The sequence below is a fragment of the Hordeum vulgare genome, chromosome 5H, assembly GCF_904849725.1.
Source record: "Hordeum vulgare subsp. vulgare chromosome 5H, MorexV3_pseudomolecules_assembly, whole genome shotgun sequence".
In the NCBI taxonomy this organism is placed as follows: domain Eukaryota; kingdom Viridiplantae; phylum Streptophyta; class Magnoliopsida; order Poales; family Poaceae; genus Hordeum; species Hordeum vulgare.
The window spans coordinates 304698918-304714342 of record NC_058522.1 but is presented as its reverse complement, the minus strand read 5'-3'; the positions used below and the strand labels follow the sequence as shown (position 1 = coordinate 304714342).

The 15425-nt window shown below is 46.4% G+C and overlaps 1 non-coding gene and 1 pseudogene across 1 annotated transcript; one reads left to right on the top strand and one right to left on the bottom strand.

Moving 5' to 3' along the window:
• Positions 1-4670: 4670 nt before the first annotated feature.
• On the top strand, positions 4671-4748 carry LOC123400614. The gene has a single exon (XR_006610834.1). It is a non-coding gene; the product is annotated as a small nucleolar RNA snoR117 (small nucleolar RNA).
• Positions 4749-5347: 599 nt separating this feature from the next.
• LOC123396637 lies at positions 5348-7796 on the bottom strand (annotated as a pseudogene).
• Between the last annotated feature and the right edge of the window lie 7629 nt (positions 7797-15425).

The following is a 15425-nucleotide window of genomic DNA, read 5'->3' as shown; positions in this document are numbered from 1 at the left end:
AAGTATTGAATCAGATTTCTCAAATCTGAATCCATGGCCTTTGTTCCTTGGAGGTATCTAAGAATTCGTTTCACTGTTGTCCAATGTGACCTAGTGGGAGAATGTAGAAACTGGCATACTTTATTAACTGAATATGCAATGTCTGGGCGAGTTAATGTGAAGTACTCTAGTGCACCCACAATACTACAATACCTGGTTGAGTCCTCCATCCCAAGGGCCTCTCCATCATGAAGAGATAATTTCTTTGAAGTGGACAACGATGTGGAAGATGGCTTACACCCTTGCGTACTCATTCTCTGAAGTATTTCCTGCACATATTTTTCTTTCTTGGGACATGATAATTCAATTTGGAACACTCTTCACCTCAATCCCAAGGAAGGAATGTAGATTGCCAAGATCCTTGAGAGCAAACTCCGTGCCTAGATCTTTGAGGAGGGCTTCTACTGCTTTGGATGAAGATCCTGTCACAACTGTATGATCAACGTAGATGAGCATAAAAATAATGGTGACATGCTTACGATAAAAGAACAACGAGGTAACTCCCTTGGAAGGAACAAAACCAAGAGATTTAAGTTTGGTGGATAGCCGAGAATACCACGTACGAGGTGCTTGTTTCAACCCGTACAATGCTTTATCAAGTTTGCAGAGAGAATGTGGTAAGTTTGGATTTCCATACCCAGGAGGTTGTCGCATGAATACTTCCTCTTCTAGAACACCATGCAAGAACACGTTCTTCACATCTAGCTATCTCATGCACCAATTTCTGGAAACTACAACTGAAAGAATTAACCGAATGGGAGCAACTTTGACCACCGGACAAAACGTGCCATCTTAGTCAATGCCATACCTTTCATTGAACCCTTTAGCCACCAAGAGTGCCTTATATGTCAATAGTACCATCATACTTTCTTTTTACCTTATAGACCCACTTGGAGTCAATTATATTTCTGCCCGTGATAGGTGGAAAGAGACACCATGTTTTATTTGCCAGGAGTGCCATGTACTCTTCATCCATGGCGTGCTTCCACTCGGGTGTCAGAAGAGCCTCTTGCAAGTTCTGTGGTTCACCTGTGGCACAAAAGGAGCCCCAACGAATGCATTCATCTCTATAAATATTTGGCTTAATGATACCTCCTTGGGAACGTGTGTGTGCACGTTCAGGAGGAGGTGGTGTTGGCTGTGTGATTTGTTAATGTAGCCAGTTGGACGAGGAAGACACACCCGACCCTGAATCAGCCGCAGAGGATCCACCAAACAACTCCTGTTGAGGGGAAGCAGCATCAGGATCCACGCCATCATCAGAACTGTCACATGGCACCTGTGAAGCGGAGGACAGCAGCGACGCACCTGGTGGGACGCGCACCCGTTAATCACTGTGTGTGGATGGCCCGAGGGAGACACCAACCGCTGAGCTGGCCCCGTCATGACCAGGTGCGGTAGCAGGTCGATCAGAGGCACATGCGGGGGACCCGCCCGATCCCTCCACAGGTGTGTGGCGTGTGGCACATGGCCCACCTATATGTCGGACGGGCGAATCACGGGCCAACGCGGACGCGCGGGAGATCACCCATGCACGCGTGCAGCGCATGTCGAGCCCGATCCCGAGGAGAGGGCACCAGGATCTACACCCGAGAGGGATCCCGGATCATCTGTGCCTGCTGTGGCATGTGCAAATATAAAATCATTGACATTTTTGCTTGTTTCTTTTCCATTTTCCTGCAAGCTTGCATCAAAACTGTCATCAAAAGTATCACCATGAGACAAAGACATGTGATCATTAGTAGTATCAAAGCCCCATAATAGAAAAGTGGGAGATGGCACAAGATGAGATGGGAAGAGAATGTGTTCTTTGCAAAGTTGTGCGGTGGCATTTGGGTGTAGTTTGTAGAAGGGAAAAACATGCTCACATAATACCACATCACGTGAGATATAGACCCGACCAGATGCAATATCTTGACACTTGTAGCCCTTGTGCAAGGAACTGTACCCCAAGTAAACACATTGTTTGGAGCGAAATTCGAGTTTATGCTTATTGTAGGTACATAAGTTGGGCCACACAACACACCCAAAAAGACGAAGAAAAGAGTAATCTGGTTTTGTGCCAAAGAGACGCTCTAGAGAGGTTTGGTTGTGGATAATCGTACTAGGAACATGATTTATAAGATAAACAACACTCAGGAACGCCTCATCCCAAAATTTTAGTGGCATAAAAGCATGAGCAAGGAGGGATAGACCAACTTCGACAATATGTCTATGTTTACGTTCGGCAGTGCTATTTTACTGATGTGTATGTGGACATGAGACATGGTGGGTGATTCCAATTCGCTCAAAAAAGGAATTGAGTTTCTCTTACACACCACCCCAGTCAGTTTGCATAGTAAGAATTTTGTGATCAAAGAGGCGTTCAACATGTTGCTGAAAATTATGAAACTTCTCAAAGACATCAGACTTATTTTTGATCAAGTAGATCCAACTGAATTTGCTAAAATCATTAATGAAAATCACATAAGACTTCTGTCTACCAACAGAGAAGGTTGTAAACGCCCAAGATGCGATCCTATCCTTATTTTGGCTCGAGGGTCTCGACACGGATAGAAGCGCATCTCGTCGTTTTGCAAGAACAGATATCGTTACAAGTACATGTACTGAAGATATGAGTACATGGAATTGGCTTACACTCGCCACAAGATACATCAAGATCACATAACTACAACAACGTGCAGTCATCATGTAGAAGAGCAGGGTCCGACTATGGGCGAAAGCAAACGATAAAAGAACTACATCCATCCTTGCTATCCCATGCTGCCGGCCTGAAACCCATCCTAGATCGATGATGAAGAAGAAGAAACTCCAAATAGAACAATCCTCGCTTTCAAGTCAAAGTAACTCTTTACCTATACCTACAATTGTTGTTGTATTAATATGTGAGCCATAGGGACTCAAAAATCGCATTTCCAAAGGTATCAAGACTAGCAAAGCTTAATGGCTGAGGTATGGTTAAGTGGTGAGTCTGCAACAAGCGACTAAGCATTTATTTGAGGTGGCTAACTTATGAGTACAAGAATAAAAGAGGGGAATGATCTACGCATAGCGGACGTGAACTACTTATGATCAAATGAATGATCCTGAACACCTACTTACGTCAGACATAACCCCACCACGTCCTCTTCCGGATACAAAACTCACGAGAAGAGACAGTCACAGTTACACACACAATTGGCATATTTTAATTAAGCTTACTTCAAGTTATCTAGAACGATATGTTAAACGAAGTTTCCAAGTTGGCACATAACCGCGCGCACGACTTTCCGAAAGATTTAACCCTGCAGGGGTGCTCCAACTAGTCCATCACAAATTACCAAAAGCTGCATACAAAGCCTCGATCACGAAACTCGTGATCTCCTCGGATTCCTTAGTGGAAAACCTCAACTCTGAGATAGCCCAAAGCATCACCGGAATCCCGATGCACAAGATATTTCATAAATGGTAAAACAAGTGCAGCAAGGTCGCCCGACGTGTCGGCGAACCCGATAGGAGCCGCGTATCTCATTCTCAGGACACGATGGATAAGCACATTGTACGGTGGCCTGATAGAAATCTCTCGAGTTGCCCCGGGTTGCGCCCACAAACGGCTCTAGTTTGGACCAACACTCATGAGGAGCACTCGCATGGGGGTTGATTAATATCCGCGTGTTCCAGGACGTCCCTATGCAATTTATTAGTTATTAGACAAATGTAGTACCAAAGTTGGACCTTGCTAGACAAGCTTTAACTAAGACGAATTATCAAGGGGGTCCCCATAACAACCCCGAGCGTGTTAGGAGCACTGAGTTATGGAATATAACACCGGTAGCTGAAACTAAGGCGGCAAAAGTGGAAAAAAATATGAGGCTAGAAGGCCAAGCCTTCCACCTTTTACCAAGTATAGAAGTGGATTAAATTAAATAGCTATTATAGGGTGATATAAAAAGGAACCCATGTTTCACATGCAAGCAAATGCACCTGCAACAAGAAACACTATCAAAAGGCTGAGCAAGCAGTAACGTAGCCAGATAGTGGTTTGCTAGGTTGTAGAAAGGTTAAAAGTATTCATGGCAATGTTGAGAGGCTTATTAAACTAGTAAATGTGTACGTGCACGCACGTATATCCATATCTCAACGTCTGTCTATGTTTCTTGGTTTGAGAAAAAAATCTCACTTAGGAAAGTAGATCTCACATGTCCAACAAAAACAAAGAAAGATAAAAGCAAAGATATGTCCAGTTGTATCAAGATCTGCATTAAACCCAATATTTTGAATAGTGAGATAATCACCATAAAAGTAGGCCTACACTATAATTAGAGGATCACATCTAAATCACTAAATCAAGCATAAAAAGAAAAAGAAAATACCCACATGAATCTTCATGCAAGATCAATGATATAGGACTTACATGTGCAATACTTATCTCACATTTAGATGTGTTTTAACAAAACTGCTCGTAAAAAGAAAGGTGAAATATGTCAGTTTTTCTTTGATATGTACATCCGAGACATTCTAGGCTGAAGCTACTCCAGAAAAGGCTGGAGTTTAATCGCCCGCAGAAACAACTGTATCAATCATGAGTTCCTCCTCGTGCATCCTTCTCTTTCATGAATTCCCTCTTGAGCATCAATCTACTCTTTTTTGGGGGCCTGTGATGTGAAAAATTTGTCTGTACCATCTGATATCTTTGATGATCCACATTTGCTAATGTATCTCTGAGGCCCCTTGTGTTTGCTATCTGGTTTATGACTTTCGATTTTGATTTTTTGCTACACTTCTTCTGATTGCCATAGTCAATCTCTGTTTTTTGAGTAGCAGTCATGATTGGAAGGCAGTCAACAAATTAGAGTCTCTGAGCGCTAAACTCCATAGCGACTTCAGTGTTGTATGTTGCTGAGGGTGATTTTTGAATGAGATATCATGCGTGTGCCATCTCATGTATGGCGTACACATCCCTTTGTCCGACACTTCTTAGCCTTGCCCTTTTTACGCAAAAAACATATGAAAATATTGCAGCTGGATGCGTTGTATTTTTTCATTGCCAATTCTTGTTTACTCGGCCTTGCCTGGATCATGTTTTGTGTGTGTTCATGCATAAATCTGTTTGGGTGTCTTCTCAGTACGCAATCAGTCCAGTATGCGATGCTATACCCAAAATGATTCTCTACTAAGAAGGAACACGGGATGCAAACTACTACACTGTCGGTGAAGACTGAAGGTCAAAATTAATTTACAACAAATTATTTCACACACAAGCAAGGGAGATTCGTGATGTAATGGCAGGGGAAGGATTAGGACAGAGGAGTGGCTATGCCCAGGCACTTTAGGAATCGGATGCCCTGAAGAGGGTGAGCAGGGAGAGGAAGAGGTTGATGACATCGAGGTAGAGCGCGACGGCGGCCCAGACGTACTCGTCGTAGGAGTAGCGCTTGATGAGGTTGTCGGTGTCGTAGATGATGTAGCCGTAGAAGACGAGCGCCGCCAGCCAGCTGTACACCATGAGCGAGATGCGGCCCAGCGGGAAGAATGCCTGGCTGAGCGTGAATACCATGAGGATCATCACTGCCACGAACAGGAACGGGCCCAGGAAGTTGAAGTTGTGCCCGTGGCTCGCCGCCCAGAAGGTGTACGCCGTCAGGCTCACCACCACCACCGTCGTCAGGATGGCCGACTCCAAGATCACCTCCCCCTTGGTGAAGACGCAGGTGAACCCCACCGCGAAGCTGATGGCCACTGTGAAGAGCGCCAGCAGCAGCAGGTTCACCGGGTGCCGCTGGTAGTAGTAGTAAAGAGGACACAGGACTGCGTTTCCAAATACACGACCGGGCACGGTGAGCTTCAGTCACACACATCGACGGAAACAGAGCATGCATGCCAATGAAGGATTGATTTGAGATCGCGCGCGCGTCGTATAAACGTAACGAAGGGGACATACCGATGAACGGGAGGATGACGAGGAAGATTTAGAGCCCGAAGCCGGCGGGGGAGGAGATGAAGAAGAGCACGATGGGGCGCACGAAGACGACGAAGGAGGCGACATCGATGGTGAGCAGCATTTGGATGAAGACGAAGAAGAGCGTGGGGATCGGCGGCGACTGGTGCGGGGCAGGCGTCCAAGTGAGGGCTCGACAGCCGACGCCGAGGCGGTGGTGAGCAGCATATGTATGGTGAGCAGCATTTGGATGGAGACGAAGAAGAGCGCGAGGAGCGGCGGCGACTTGTGCGGGGCAGGCGTCCGAGCGAGGGCCCGGCAGCCGACGCCGAGGCGGTGGCCGGGGCTCGGGTGGGCGATGCCTAAGCACGGGTGGGAGACGCTCGAGTCGTGCGTGGGAGTTTTTTTTAATATGCGCGGATGGAAGAGTTTCGTTCGCTCACTTAAATTGCTAAGCGTACACAGTGGGGGTTATTTTTCATGTAAACGGTTAGATCTAATTAGGTGGGCCGGATCGTGTGGTGGTATTTTATCTAGAATGTCACGTGTACGTGTTTTCGGGTGCGTTTAGGGAAGAATATGTTCGCTTGTTTATTAGTAGTATAGACAAGTGGTAGGCAGCGAGACATAGTGAAAGTAACGAGACAAATAGCATGGTAATGATAGTAATGGTATCTAGGGAAATGATCATCTTGCGTGTGATCCTGCTTAGAAGAAGAACGAACCCATGATACAGACGAACCGATGTAGTCGAATGGATCCTCACATTCTGACATGCTTGCGGAATCCTATCGAGATGAAGAAAACTGGAAATAAGAATCAACACACGATATTCACCACGACACATGGACGATATGATGCACTACCTAATATGATGCATGTCCATTTCAATTATGCAAGGCATGGCTTGGCTATTCACAACAATCAACACTACACATTTAGTGAAGCTCAATATGCAACGAGTTGCATATTGACGAAACTCCACATACGAATTATTTATTTCACTCCCGTTTATGTACACGACAATATTAAATGTTGTTTAAACATGGCAAGAGGTGAAGCATGTTGTTCTACACGTCATTCTAGTCGGTTAACACATAAGAACATTGAACGGAGCTACGGCTAAAAGATACATGAAACACATGATATTATGCCATGAATGCAACATGCATGCAATTTTATGAAAACAGTGGCAAGAAGGATATGAAGCATGTGTCGCCATGGCAAACAAAAGGGAACCATGACGGCAAAACGGAAACGATGCCACGGCAATGTTCCAGTCCTGATAACTCGATGAGATACTCGTGCCAATGAATTGGGAGCATGTGCGTGTAATGCCATATGTCGGGGGCACGGCGAAAGAGGGACAACGTGCAGCTAACATGGCATCTATGAAATGGACAACTTCGCAGCTCATACAACAATGCATTCGGTCCACGGGTGGTCATCACGGTGGTTAAATCTTTGAAGCATGCATTCGAGGCGGATCGAGTCGTTGTGGTGTAGATGTACATTCGTTGTTGTGGACGTCGTGGAAGTAGTGGTACTCGTGACTGTAGTTGAAGTAGTGGTACCAGGGTCTTCGGTGACGGTAGTGGTACACGCGGTCTTGGTTGTTCCGCGGCGATGGTAGTCGTACACGGTTGGAGAGGATCTTGGCGAATCTAGAGCCACAGACGACGGAGGTGGTGCAGGCCGGTGGAGGCTTGAGGAGGCCGCTAGGCTGTGGGCGGTGCTGAGCCAGACGCGGGAGCTGTGGGTCCAGGCGGGGGAGAGCTAGGCCGGCCTGGACGCTGGAGCATGACCCCACACGTGGGCATGCAGTCAACATCCACGGCATGACCTGCTCGGTCGTCTCGAGACCGAAGCAATGCTGACAGCGCAGGGGCGGCTACGACCTGTCTTGGCTCATGATGACGGGGACTCGTTGGGAACGGGTCCGAGGCGGCAAGATGTGGGCAAGGGGCGCACGGGTTGGGCCTCCGATCAATGGCACGAGCTTCGCGGTGGTTACATGCACCTGCGGGCCGCTGGTCGGCACAACAGCGGTGGGGTTGGGGCGGCGAAAGGGAGGCCGACAGCAGAGAATCGAGGCCGACTGGGATGCTCGTATCCTTGGCACGCTCGATCTGAAGGAGCATGACATGGTCATCGGTGCCAGCGGAGCCTCCGGCGAGGCAAGACAGCGGGAGGGCGGCGAAATGGATCGCGGGCCCCATGCGCACTGCACTGCGGCGGGAGCTCCAAGGCCATTTCCTAGCACGATCGTTGGCGGATCGTTGGGGTCCGGCCGGAGAGGCGCGAGGCAAAGCGGCTGGAGGAGCTTAGGATCCTCCTAATCCATCGAGCAGGGCGGCTCGGGCTGGCTGCAGCTAGCGAGGGGAGCATGGGGATCGAGGAGAGGTGGCGCTGGTGGACTATGCGGGTTGGCTGGGTCAAGGGGGTCGATAGGAGCAGGACTGGTTGGTCAGCCTCATCCTGAGGAAGAGGGGAGACCAGGTGCGTGTGGCGGTGGTGATTGGATAGGGGGAGAAATTTTAGGGATTGGTTTAGGGTTAGACTAGGTGGACTATATACAACAAGTTTGGCTAGGTCTAGGGTCATCTGGACCCTCCAATGTAAATCATACTGTCGATAATGAATAGGCTAGGGAGTCCAATGGACAAACCAATGACGGTTTGCGGTAAAACGAGGTTGATCCGGATCAAATGGTCACGACCGCCTAGTTAGGGTCCGGGGAAAGTTACCGGACTTGGTTGCGGACAGGTCGGTGCACTGTGCAGAGGGGCTAGGCGAGGATGAGAGGGAGAACGGGCAACCCGGCGACAAAGTTTAAAATATTGAAACGTCAGAGAATTCACCGACTATAGTGTCGCTGTAGGTTTAACAATCTGGGTATCAAACGAACTCCGATTGCGATGAAATGTGGCAGGCGGCCTACCTACATTAAACGAAGACCGCACACCATGTTTCAACCCAATCTGAGAATGTTTTATACACACTTTTTAAAACATTATTATATTTATTGATGCCCCGGGCGCGTGCATGTGTGGTTGGTCTCAAAATGCTCAACGAGAAAGCGGAGAGAACATGCAACTAATAACGGATGCAAGTTTTGAAAATTGGCGGCAACGGAGTGCCGATGCAATGGATATGATGCGAATGATGAGTGCGACAAACAATCTAATCACACGGCGTCAACAGAATAAAAGGGGAATCTTCTGGAGCGTCGGTCTCGGGCTGCTACAACTCTCCTACACTAACAGGAGATCTTGACCCGACATCTAAGAAGGAAAGGGGAAGAGGAAGATGAAAGTAAGAGGTAAACTTAGTTGCTTCTTGACAAACGAGTGAAACCAACGATCCTTGAAGGCTGCAAAGGGGTTGAGGAATGACATGAAGAACAAGCAAGAATTCACAAGAAATTTCGGCTGTACTTTGGTAGGATATTGAGAACAAAATTTGATAATATGGAAAGATCTTGACAAGATTCACAACAAACCAACTAAATTGATATGCAAGGAAATAACATCAAAGAAGACACAACACTCCGGTTAAATGAATAAGAAAGGAAAGAACACAATCTTGACAAAACTAGATAACGAAAAAGAGAGCAACATCACAAGGCCTCCAGAACAAAAGAATAGAAACTAGATCATTTGAAAGAAAAGAATGGATAAGAAAATGACAACTTCCACCACAATTGAGTTTGAAGAAGACCCTTCCAAAGGAGGATAAAATGGAGTTTTTGGAAAATCAACAACGACAAGAAGAAGCTTGTAGTGGACTTATGAAAACCATCTGAAATAATGAGTTGACAACCAGCCACTAACAGAAAGAAAGATTGCTTGGGAGCAACAAGACATGCACAACTTCTTTCACTAAGAGGATACATTGAGAACTTAGATCAAAGATAATCACCATGATAGCAACAATCCATAGGAAAAACTTTAGGTGAAATTCATTCCAAGATAGCTGAATAAAGAAATCATGGGTTGAAAATATCTCATGATTGAACGAATTGGTGGGTTTAATTATCTCATTCTTGAAGCAATTCCCTTCGAGACTCCTCCACTAACAAGAATCCTATAACACCACCTCAAAGGAAAAGGAGGAAGAATTGCACTTTGAAATGCAAGATAAAGAATGCTAGAGGTACCACCACAAGAATCTTGAAGAACACCTTGAGAAAGAATTACATCCTTGATGAACCACCATAAAGAACCTCCGAAACAAAAGAATGATGAAAAGAAATGAAGGATGATGAATAAGATTATGGCCTTGCAAAGAATTAGATGGATCTTCGCAAATAGAAACTTGAGAAAAACTTGAACTCCAGAAAAGAAAGATGAAGCACTTGGGATAAAGGATTTGATATCATGAGCCACTCCGGAAGAAGAATTCAAATCACCTGATGCAATAAGAATAAGAATTATGTTGTGCCTATCCTTCATCAAGTTAAGTTGATGACAAGCAACAGATTTAGCATACCACTTATTCTTCTTAAAAATACAAAAGAGACATAGATAAGGAACACAATTGAAGAAGTCTTGAAGGAACCACCAGTAAAAATTTGGAATAAAGGAGGATAAGATGAATGATCTGGGCTACATGAGGACAAAGCGAGCATGTTTTGATTAGATAAATGCTTAAATAAGCTACCGGTAAGAATTGCAAATGAATGGGATGTCAGGACCCCGATCCTAAGCCATAGGAATCCAGCTTGTAACACATCGCATCTCTTTGCAGTCTCACGCACGGTTATCCCCACGGCTGCAGCCTTACCTTAGCCGGGACCATTTGCACCTTTTGACTCACGTATGCAATTGTGTCACTAGCAATCCAATTTCAAAGAACCCGGATCGACATGTCTAGTCATAAGCTCAAGCGGCAGTTCTGTACAGGGACAGGCATACGTGACCCAGCAAAGCAGGTGTCGGTCATCAGCGAATGTAGACGAGTCGTAGCAAGGTACAAGGACTCCATTACATACATGTGACATTTCCCCAAAGGGACAGACACTGCAACTAAGAAGGACACATGCCGGTCAACGAATGTGTCCAGAGCAGTAGTGAACTACCATGGCTCGATGGAATCACAAAGGGGAATTTCCCCGTAAGAAGTGCTACTAAGGCATACGACTAGGTATTTGAACCCCATACATATCAAGTACAACACACGTATGCATGGCATACCGATATGTATAGATACATCGATGGCATCACAACATAACCATAAACATAAAACTTTATTTAGAAGGCTCGAAAGAGCCACACACACATAATATTACACAGATAGGGGTCTCACGACCCATCATCACAATTCGTACACACAAGTCTTACAAGCCAACGGAAGATTTCAAACTGTCTGAGTACAGACAGATGGAAAGATAAAGGCACATGGCCTGACTATCTACAGACCCAACCTAGGGCCATATCGTAGCTGGGATACCAGCTACTCGTCGTCGTCGACGTCTAGATAGAACCCTCCATTAGGGTCATTAACAACCTCTGCAACAAATTATTAAGCAAACGTGAGTACAAAAGTACTCACCAAGTGTGACAGCCCGATGCCGACGTTCCAGAAGATTCCCCTTCTATTCCGTTTTCGTCGTGTGTCTATTTTATTTTGTTGCAACATCATCGCATCATGCGCATCATTGCATCAGCATCCCGTTGCCGCAAGTTTTCAAAACTTGCATCCGTTGTTAGTTGTCGGTTCAAGTCGTTGTCCGTTCTGAGCCCGACCGCACTCGCATGCGCCCGCGACATCATCAAAACCCTGTTTTAAAAGTGTGTTAAAAACTTTCTCTGATCGAGGTGAAACTTGGCATGCGGTCGTGATTAGTTATAGGTAGGCTGCCTGTCAAGTTTCGTCGCAATCGGAGTACGTCTGGTACCCCAACGGTCGACCGTAGCGGCACCGTATTCGGTTTACCGTCGAACGGTTATCGGAGTTTCAATTGCGTTGCCGCGCTGCCCGTTTCCCTCTCGTCTCTGGTAAACCACTCTTCACAGCCACTTACTCGTTCCCGCGTGCAGAATCGTCCGATTCCAACCGCACGGTTGCATCCGGAACGGAATTTCGGTTAACCTAGCCCCCGTTTTCTCTATAAATAAACCCCCCCGGTATTTTTAGACAACCCCTCTCCTCTACCTCGGGATCCGCGCAGCTACCCCCAAAACCCTAGCCCTCACTCTCTCCCCTCAGCCTCCCACCAACCCCGCGGGCCTGCCGAGCCCATCACAGGCCGCCCGGGACCCAAGCCGCCGCCGCCCCCGATCTGCCTCCAGAGCTTCTCTCCAGCCCTCACCGGAGCAGCTCCCTCGCCGGCAGCTGTAGCGCCGCCGCCGCGTCGCAGCCGCAGCTCGACCCCGCCGCCTTGTCTCCCAGTGCGCATGCTCCTGGGCTCCCCCGTGCCCACGCCGCCCCAGACTCTCACGTGGTCGCCGCCATGGCCACTGCCGCGCCAGAAGCTCGCCGGTTACCCCCGAGCGACGCCTCGGTCCGCCACCACCGGGAATAGATTCCCCACGGCCAGATCCGGTGGATCCCGCCGGTTACCCCCGCCGTCTGCGCCCCCCTTCGCCGGACCGACGAGATGCCGCGGTCAGTCCCGCCGCCGGTTCCTGTGACCGTGCGGGAGGAGGCGACCGCTAGGCGGTGGCCTGCCTCGCTCCGCTCCTGGGCCGCGTCGCCAGCTCGCCCTAGCCGCGTGGGCCTTCTCTCCACCGACCCGGACCCATCTCCAGCAGCTCCAACCGCCGGCCCAAGGTGAGCCACTCCCTCGCCCCAGCGCTCCTTAGTTGTTTTGTGCCCAGCTCGGCCCGTTAGGTATTTAGGGTATATTTTTTGGATTAGTTGTATTTCAGATTTTAGCTAAATATTTAAATGTCCGTATCTTTTAAACCGTTAGTCGGATCGCGATGAGTTGTATATGTATTTGGTGTAGTTTTGCGCGTAGAATCCGATTATAAAACTTGTAGATTTGATTGACGTGGTTTGCCGTGCCAAATGCATAGATTAACGTGTTGTTCCAATAGGATAGACGCCCGTATTTATTTTTCGCGCAAGACCGGATTGCTCGTATGCCGTAGTAGAAATGTCCACATTCTAGGAACACCTTTTCCATGCATTTTAGAGTAGACATTGGTATTTTTGCGTGTAGGGATTGCCGCTAGTTTATTTTTCCGTGTATAGGTTATTATCTCGCATTTACGAGTGGCATTATTTTTGTTGTGCAACCCCACAAATTTTATATGTTTTTGGGGTGGATTTTTCTGTGCAATTAGTTTTAGCATTAGACCAAGTTAGTTCGCGCGATATTTTTCCATGTTGCCCTCTTGTGTTTTTTGTAGGATTTATTCCGTGCTTCGTTTGACGGAGTTGTCAACTAGAGAGTTGCTCTTTGATGTTTAGTCTAGCCCCTAGTATTTTTGGTTGCAATAGAAATGCATGTTTAGGTGTGGTTTCCTTGCTCTCAAGTTGCTAGAAATAGTGCTGATTTGGAGATGCTGAAATATTTCTAAGTCTGAAATCTGTTATATTTTCTTGTTGTTTTGTTTTGCTTCTATCTTGTGATATGTAACTCTTTTGAGGTTGGTGCAATGGAGTTAGTTGTAGACTTTATGTTTCTCTAGCATGCTGTTAATTTTCATTCAATTTGGAGTCCTGTAGCTTATGATTTTGCTGCTGTCAATATGCCCTCAAACCGAAAACTGCACTTCCATGAAGTGTTAATTTTCACTAAGTCTGAAATAGTGTGTGAGATGCCATTTTGTGTCTTCTTTTCCTAGTGTTACTTGCTGCCATGCTAGTTGTTGTTAGTTGTTTGTTGTAGTGCTTCTTGCTCTCTTTCGTGTCATGCCTTGGTTGATTATATTTGAGTTGTGTAGCTCGTAGTTGTGGGGTGTAGAAAATGCTATGTGGCTGATTTTGGCAGATTGTAGTGATTTCTTGTTTTGCTCGTAGTTGTTGAACCGTAGCTCCGATTTTATCGTGTCCTATATGAAACTTGCTTAGAATCTCGTTTAGTTTTATTTTCTCTTGCTGGTTGTATGTTTTGAAGTGCTCGTGACCGTCGTTGCACACATTTTGTATTCATGCCATCATATCTTGCGGTGTCCGTATCTTTTGATCCGTAGCTCCGTTGGAGATGTTCTCTATGTGTAAACTGCTTGTAACGACGCGTAGAATCACGTGAACCTATTTGTTTTGCTGTTTAACAACTAATTAAAGGTGTTAGTTCAGATATGGACAGAATTGTAAATTAACACGTGAGGTCGACTCGGGGATGCTATAAGTCATTTCCGACCACATTTCAAATGCCTAGATAGGTAGATTACTCGCGCTTCACCTCTTGCCATGTTTAACAACATTTAATATTGCTGTGTACCTAATCGAGATAGAACTAAATAATCCGTATGTGGAGTTTCGTCAATATACAACTCGTTGCATATTGAACTTCACTTAATGTGTAGTGTTTGTTTGTCGTGAATTGTCATGTCGTGACTTGCATGTATTCAGCTGTTCATGCATCATATGTGTTATGCATCGTGTGGTGAACATCGTGTGTTGATTTGTGTTTCCAGTTTGCTTCGTCTCGATAGAGTTCCGCAAGCGTGTCGGATTGTGAGGACCCGTTCGACTACATCGGTCCGTCTGTTTCACGGAGTCGTTCTTCTTCCAAGCAGGATCTCAGGCAAGATGACCATTTCCCCAGATACCATTACTATCATTGCCATGCTACTTTTACCGTTTCTGACATTATGTCTCGTTACCTACCACATGTTAAATATCAGCCTCTCAACAATGCCATGAAAACCTTCAACATGTTCAACCTAGCAAACCACTGATTGGCTATCTTACCAATTGCTTAACCATGTGTTAGCGTTGCTAGTTGCAGGTGCAGTTGCGTCCATGTGATAACATGGGTTCCCTGTTATATCACAATATTAATTGCTATTTAATTTAATGCACCTATATACTTGGTAAAAGGTGGAAGTCTTGGCCTTTCTAGCCTGGTGTTTTGTTCCAGCTTTGCCCCCTTAGTTTCGGCTACCGGTGTTTTGTTCCATAAAAGAGCGCTCCTAACACGATCGGGGTTGTTATGGGGACCCGCTTGATAATTCATTTTAGATTAAAGCTGGTCTGGCAAGGCCCAACATTGGTGCTATTTGCCCAACATAATAATTTTGTTAAACTGAAATGCATAGGGAGTTAGCGCTACCTGAGGAGTAATTCTACATAATACAGGGGGCCAGTGCTGATGGTGCTGGTCCAAAACAGAGCACTGTGCGGGGCCAACCCAGGGGAACTTGGGTGATTTCTATCAGGCCTCCGTACGCGTAACTTATCCGTCGTGTCTTGAGAACGAGATACGCGGCTCCTATCGGGATCGTCGACACGCCGGGCGGCCTTGCTGGATTAGTTTTACCTTTGACGAGATATCGGGATTCCGGTGATGCTT